At 30.8% G+C, this 6,267-nt stretch overlaps 1 long non-coding RNA gene across 4 annotated transcripts; it reads right to left on the minus strand.

Moving 5' to 3' along the window:
• Window positions 1–841: 841 nt before the first annotated feature.
• On the minus strand, window positions 842–5,754 carry LOC108660974 (uncharacterized). 4 transcript variants are annotated; one of them, XR_016024699.1, is made up of 3 exons: window positions 5,268–5,699; window positions 3,092–4,123; window positions 842–2,053 (listed from the first exon to the last, which is right to left on the minus strand). It is a non-coding gene; the product is annotated as an uncharacterized LOC108660974 (long non-coding RNA). The 4 variants fall into 4 exon arrangements; XR_016024700.1 differs by having other exon boundaries at window positions 842–1,148; window positions 5,268–5,698; XR_016024698.1 differs by having other exon boundaries at window positions 842–3,212; window positions 4,027–4,123; window positions 5,268–5,690.
• Between the last annotated feature and the right edge of the window lie 513 nt (window positions 5,755–6,267).

The raw sequence follows: 6,267 nt of genomic DNA on the forward strand, positions 1-6,267 counted from the left end.
AAAAAAATATAACAATCATGACTTTTCATCTCATAAAATTTGCAATCAATCTCAGTAACACACCAAGATATGTTCGACTCAACGCCATCAAGTAATCTCAATTGTTTCACCCAAGCACAAATATTTTTTATTTCCTCTTTATTTAAGGTGTACGAAGCCTTAGGCTTGAAAATTTTTCTATTATTTTTCACCAATTCAAATTCTGGCCGCTTGCAATGCACTTTCAAATCTTGTCGAGCCTTTAAGATGCCTTTCTTTTTTCCCTTAACATCCATCATTGTGTTGAATATATTCTCAAATATATTATGTTCAATATGCATTACATCTAAATTGTGACGAATAAAAAGCATATACCAATAAGGCAGATCTCAAAATATACTCTTTTTCACCCAATTATGACTTACACGATAACTCGAAATCTTTTGCTCACCATATTTTGTTCCAAATGGGATATGAGGAAGCGAATTTAAACGTTGTAATATTTCCTCACTTGATAATCGAAGAAATGACAAATCATGCTCAACTCTTTTTTTAATAAATTTGTCTCTCTGCCTCTTAAAAGGATGATTAAGTCGCAAGAATGGCCGATAACAATAAAAAAAACAAAGTTTCCTACCATGATCCAATATGAAAGACTTAGAATGTTCTATGCAATAGAGACATGATAATCGTCCATGAATACTCTACCTTGACAACATATCGCAAGCAGAAAAATCATTAATCGTCCATAATAATGCTGCCCTCATATGAAAATTTTGTTTCCTATATGCATTATACATGACAACACCCTGAGTTCACAATACTTTCAACTCATCTATCAAAGGCCTCAAGAAAATATCTATGTTTTAACTTGAATTTTTTTTTCCCGAAATAACCATATTAAGAAATATATATTGTTGTTTCATACACATCCATGGAGGTAAATTGTACACAGAACATTACTGACCAAATAGAATAAGGTTTCACAGTCGATTCAAAACGATCGAAACCGTCAACACATAACCCTAGTTTGACATTTTGAGGTTCCATTGCAAATAACTCATGTGTGCGGTTGAAGTGTTGCCAAGATTCACCATCAACAAGGTGTTTGAGGACTCCATCATCACCTTAGTTTTGCTCATGCCACGTCATATGTTAAGCAATTTTACCTGACATATAAAGCCTTTGAAACCTTAGTATAAGTGGCAAGTAACTCAAAATCTTGTAAAGTATTTTCCTTTGCCTTTTCACACTTGATTTCCTCAGTTTATACAGAAGATACCCACATATCATACAATGATCAAAATTAGCAATTTTCTCATAAAATAACATGAAATTGTTTTTGTGAGCATGAAATTTGATATATCCCAATCCAAGTATTGCTACCTTATTTTTCATTCTATAAAAGTTAGTAGTTAAAGTTTCATCTGATGACAATATATTCTTTATTATCTCCAATAGCCGATCAAAACATGATTCAATCAAATTAAACTCTAACTTAACATTTAAAAATTACGACACAATTGAAAGCGTTGTGTGCTTTATGCAACCTGACTATAAAGGTTCCTCTGCATTACTTAACAAACAGTAAAAGCTAGCTGCATTTGGATTTGGATCTTCTTCCACAAACCTTGACTCATTATCATGACTATAATTGAAAGCAACTTCTGAACCGATAACATCCTTAACCATTATAATATATGAATTTTCTATTTCTTTTTCATATGTAGGTTCTTCATATTCCCCATATTCCTCATTACTAGCATATTGTTTAACTCTATCTCTATTTGGTGATGATTGTCCAACATCATGTTCCCCATGTAAACTCCAAATTGTGTAAACACCAGTAAAACCCTTTTCAAAAGATGTGCTCTATCACCTTATCGGAATTTAGAAACTTCTTGTTACTACATCGAGAGCAAGGGCATATAATTTCATTCTCCCATCTAAATGTAGAGTTAGAACGTGCAAAATGAATGAATTTATTAACTCCATTTACAAATTCATCTCTAATGAATCCATCAGAAGTTAAGCGACGATACATCCAAGATCGATCTCCCATCATTTTGTAATCCTAAATGTCATAGAATATAACAGTCAAGAGTAATTTTCACTATTGTTTACAATAAAATTTGTTAACAACTACATTCCAATAAGAAAAACTAAGTTAAACATTTTAAATAAAATTTTAAAAAATAATAACAAGTCAGGATAATAAAAATGATTCCATACAAGAATAAAAACAAACAAAACAAGAAGCTATATAAGTGTAACTTTATAAACGAGTAGATAAATTCATATTCACAAACTTTTCTATGTATTAATGAGTACAAAATCCTATATAACCAAGTGACAGAGAAATGGCCAAAACTCTTTTCCTTTTCCTTATGGATAAAAACTATGCACTATGAATTGGACCCCAAGTCATGATTGGTTTTTTATGATAAAATAATAAAATTCCAACATAAGAAAGGAATTGCTAGTTTTTTTAAAGTAAGGACTTTTGATATTTTTATTATTTATTCTTAAAAAATAAAAAATATTTAAATACAAAAGTAAATAGTAAATTTTTTAAAAATTATATAAATAATTTTTAATTTTTTCATATTTTATTTTATTTATATCTTCTTCAGTTTAAAGTGGTTTTAAGGGAAGTGATCAATTAATGTCATGACTTAACCAATTAATGAATATGAAACTTAAAAGTCTCAAGTCTTCTTTGCTTATGATCGAGACAATACGTTTGGCTCTATTGCATCTCTTCGATCATGGTTAAAAGGAGCATGAATTGGTTGGAAACAGTATAAAGTAATTAATTTGATATGAAATCCAATTAAGTGTCAAACCAATTATGCTAAAGTTAATTCAAGTGGTTCTGATCAGTTAGGTTTGGTTACGGATTTTAAATTTGACTGTAATGTTGTTCTTTTCTTATGTGTGAAAAGTGCAATACACAAGGAAAGATAGTATTATTATTCAATATACACCACAATCAAAAGCAAAAGAATTAATAATAATAAAAGACCCCAGCAAATTAAGAAGGTAAATAAGCAATCGATTCTTACTATTTATGAGAATAAAAAATAATGGGGTGAGGGGGGGTAAAAAGTACCTGTGCTGAGTGGCAGTGACAAAGAGTGTTGGAAGATGTTGGCAATAACAGTAGAAGATGCAGAGATGAGAGAACAAAAGCCCCGAAAGTGATTTAACTAGCAAACTTCTTTAGCTTTTTGCTAAAAGAGATTTACATGAGGAAAGAAAGCAATATTTAAGCTTAGACTTCATATTTTCATGGAAATTGCTAATTGCTTCACTACAATATTGTTATGTATAAAAGTTAGCTAGACAATAAGGAATCAAGTCAGCAAAGTACTCACAGTTTAGGAGAATGAAAGAAGAGGAAAAGAGCTTCTTGGTTAAGCGATTGTTAGCTGTATTGGCTTATTTTATTGTAGGATCAGCAAAAAATTTTCTTATTAAAAATGTTTTCATATTTTACCTAAATCAAAAACTCGATCCATTAATTGCAGTCTTGCTGACTAATTACAGAGTAATTAATCCTAGAAAACTCCCAATTCATATGTATATATCAATGAATATATATTAGAAGACAAAATACAGGTCATTGTTTTGAGTTTTTAAAATATTGTTATGATTAGAAAAGCCAAATGAGAATTTAGATGGTAGTCCGGATTTTGGAGAAATTAAAGCTGAAAAAACAAAGCTGCACAAAATTCTGATGCTTTTAGCTTTCCCCTTGCTCAATAACAAAGCAAAGAAAAGTCTAGTCTTTGAAATCTGGGACTGTCTTCAACAATTCAAGAAGCATTGACTCCTATGAAACATGGTTCAAATCAACTGATGCTAATAATCAACCTTGAAAGAGAATATTGACAAATCAAGACCTTAATAAAGGTTAAAAGTAGTATGAGAAGCTAAACCAAATTGACCAAAAGAATCAGTAGTTCATGATTAGGAGCTCCATCATCTGGGAAACTACTACCATTAATGAACGTGATATAGGCACACCGAGAATTATATGATTACCTCTTGCCCTGACAGTGCGTGATAAGTTGTTGTTATAAACTGGAGCCCTAGAATTTGTGGTCCAGAATGGAGAATTAAAGGCACTTGAGTGACAAAACTGCATTAAAAAACAGCTCCAATAAGAAGAAAAATAAATAGATGCAGGCAAACCAATTGAAGATTCTACGATATAAATGGTGGTGTTAATTTTATCAGAAGAGAATATAAGAGTTAGACTCCAAAACTCTGAAAGAGCTGAAAACCAGAACTAGAGGAAAGAATACATGTAAGTGCAAGCAAGACAAGATAAGAAAAAGAATTAATTGACACAACTTGGAGAAGCCAAATACTCTGCTTGGTAGCTGAGGAAACTTGTTAAATATTATATAGTTTTAATTGGTTCTGAAGACATAAAACCTCTTAATTCCAAGTAGATCATTCAGAATAATGGGTCTAATGCCATTTGGAGGCTCTCCAAACTAATGCTTTGTGTCCCTGCCCATTCCAAATTCTTGGAAAATGAAAAGCTTAAAAACTCAATCGATATAAAAATGTGCTTTACACTCGTTTTGAGGAATTGACTTCGCAACATGCATATATGTCTTCGATCCTTGCCCTGTTACAATTCTTTCTTATATAGCAATATTGTGGCTCAATGATCCATCATTTATGTAAAAGCAAGCAAGAATTAATTACATGTCATCATCCAAAATATTTCGATGCTGTCAAATTTGATGGCTAAACCCACCCAACTCGCCAAAATTAAATCAATGCTGATAAGATGCTGCGTCAGATTTGTGTAGGGACATTCAAACCAAGCCTTGGTCAAAATCGGGTTTCAAAAGGGGTGGGCAACTTGTAAACTCTAAATAAATAATATGTTCAACACATTTTTTTTTGAACGGCAAGAAAAGATTTATTTATTATCAATTCCTTTACAAAACTACCAGGCCTGCGGTAGTGAGCAAGAAACACAAAACAGGGACAAAAACCCCCTGTAAAGCCTGTTACCTGTGATATACAAAAGAACCCAGAGCAATAAACCCCAGGTTGCAAATGGGATCAACCTCCTAAAACATTACAACGACTCCCAATGGAAACAAAAAGGACAAGGAGTCAAAAGACTCATTCCACCGCAACCAAGTCACAATAAATTGTACAAAACAAAGTGACCAGCAATAGCCTTAAGCACTCAAAATCAGGCAGTTACCAAGCTTCAAGTGTTACAAAAATTCCCAGAAAAATGTAAAGCAAGAACTTACCCAATACTAAAGTCAAAATCAATCCAGGGTGACAAGCCATTTCCAAACCAAGACTCGAGAACCTGCCACAGCAGCAAACCAACACTCAAACAAGCAACAGCAAAAAGTTTACCTCCAGCTCACACACAAGAATCAGGAAATTGCTACCAGAGATCCTTCAAAAACAGCACAACAAATGGAGATTCGCAGCAAAGGCAACAAAACAAAACAATTTTGGAAAGTGATGAGTGAGCCAGCAAATGGGTTTCAGCCTCTGGTCTCAGCACAAGAAGGGAAGCAAAGTAGAGAGATTTGGGGAAAGTGAGCGACGCACATGTTAGGGATTTGTATTTGAGTCATATGGGTTGGTTTCTTTTGAAATTAAGCTGGGGAGTTTTGAAATTAGTTTGGATGGGTGGCAGACTTGGTTAAAATTTAATTCATTTTTCATTTGGACACAAGTTTAAGTCTTTATAGTAATACAAATTTAAATATTTTAAATTTTATTAATAAATTAATTTTTTTATATTACTCAATATAAAACATAATGTTATAGTACTAAATTTATTATGTATATATTAATGACAAAAATTATATGTTATAATTTGAAATATACTACAAAATTTGTATAATTAATTATCAATATAATTTTATAAAAAGTATGATAATAACTAATAAAATTAATAACTATAATCATATAAATAAATTTACAATAACCTTACATATAAAACATATTAATATATATATGTAGGATATTTTAATATCTCATATACATAGATATATATTAACTTATAAAGCTATATCAATTAAAAAATATAACTTGTAGTTTCATATTAATACAATAGGTTTTTTTTTGTGTGAATAATGTAGGTTTATATATATATATATATATATTCTAAAGATATGATTCTAATTTGTATAAATAGATATAATAAACTAATATATTTTAAATATATTATATTAATAAGTTTATTATATATCTATCTTCTTAATTTATATATATTAACTAATTAATATTAAA

Source organism: Theobroma cacao, chromosome 2 (assembly GCF_053813885.1).
Source record: "Theobroma cacao isolate CCN51 chromosome 2, ASM5381388v1, whole genome shotgun sequence".
NCBI classification, from domain to species: domain Eukaryota; kingdom Viridiplantae; phylum Streptophyta; class Magnoliopsida; order Malvales; family Malvaceae; genus Theobroma; species Theobroma cacao.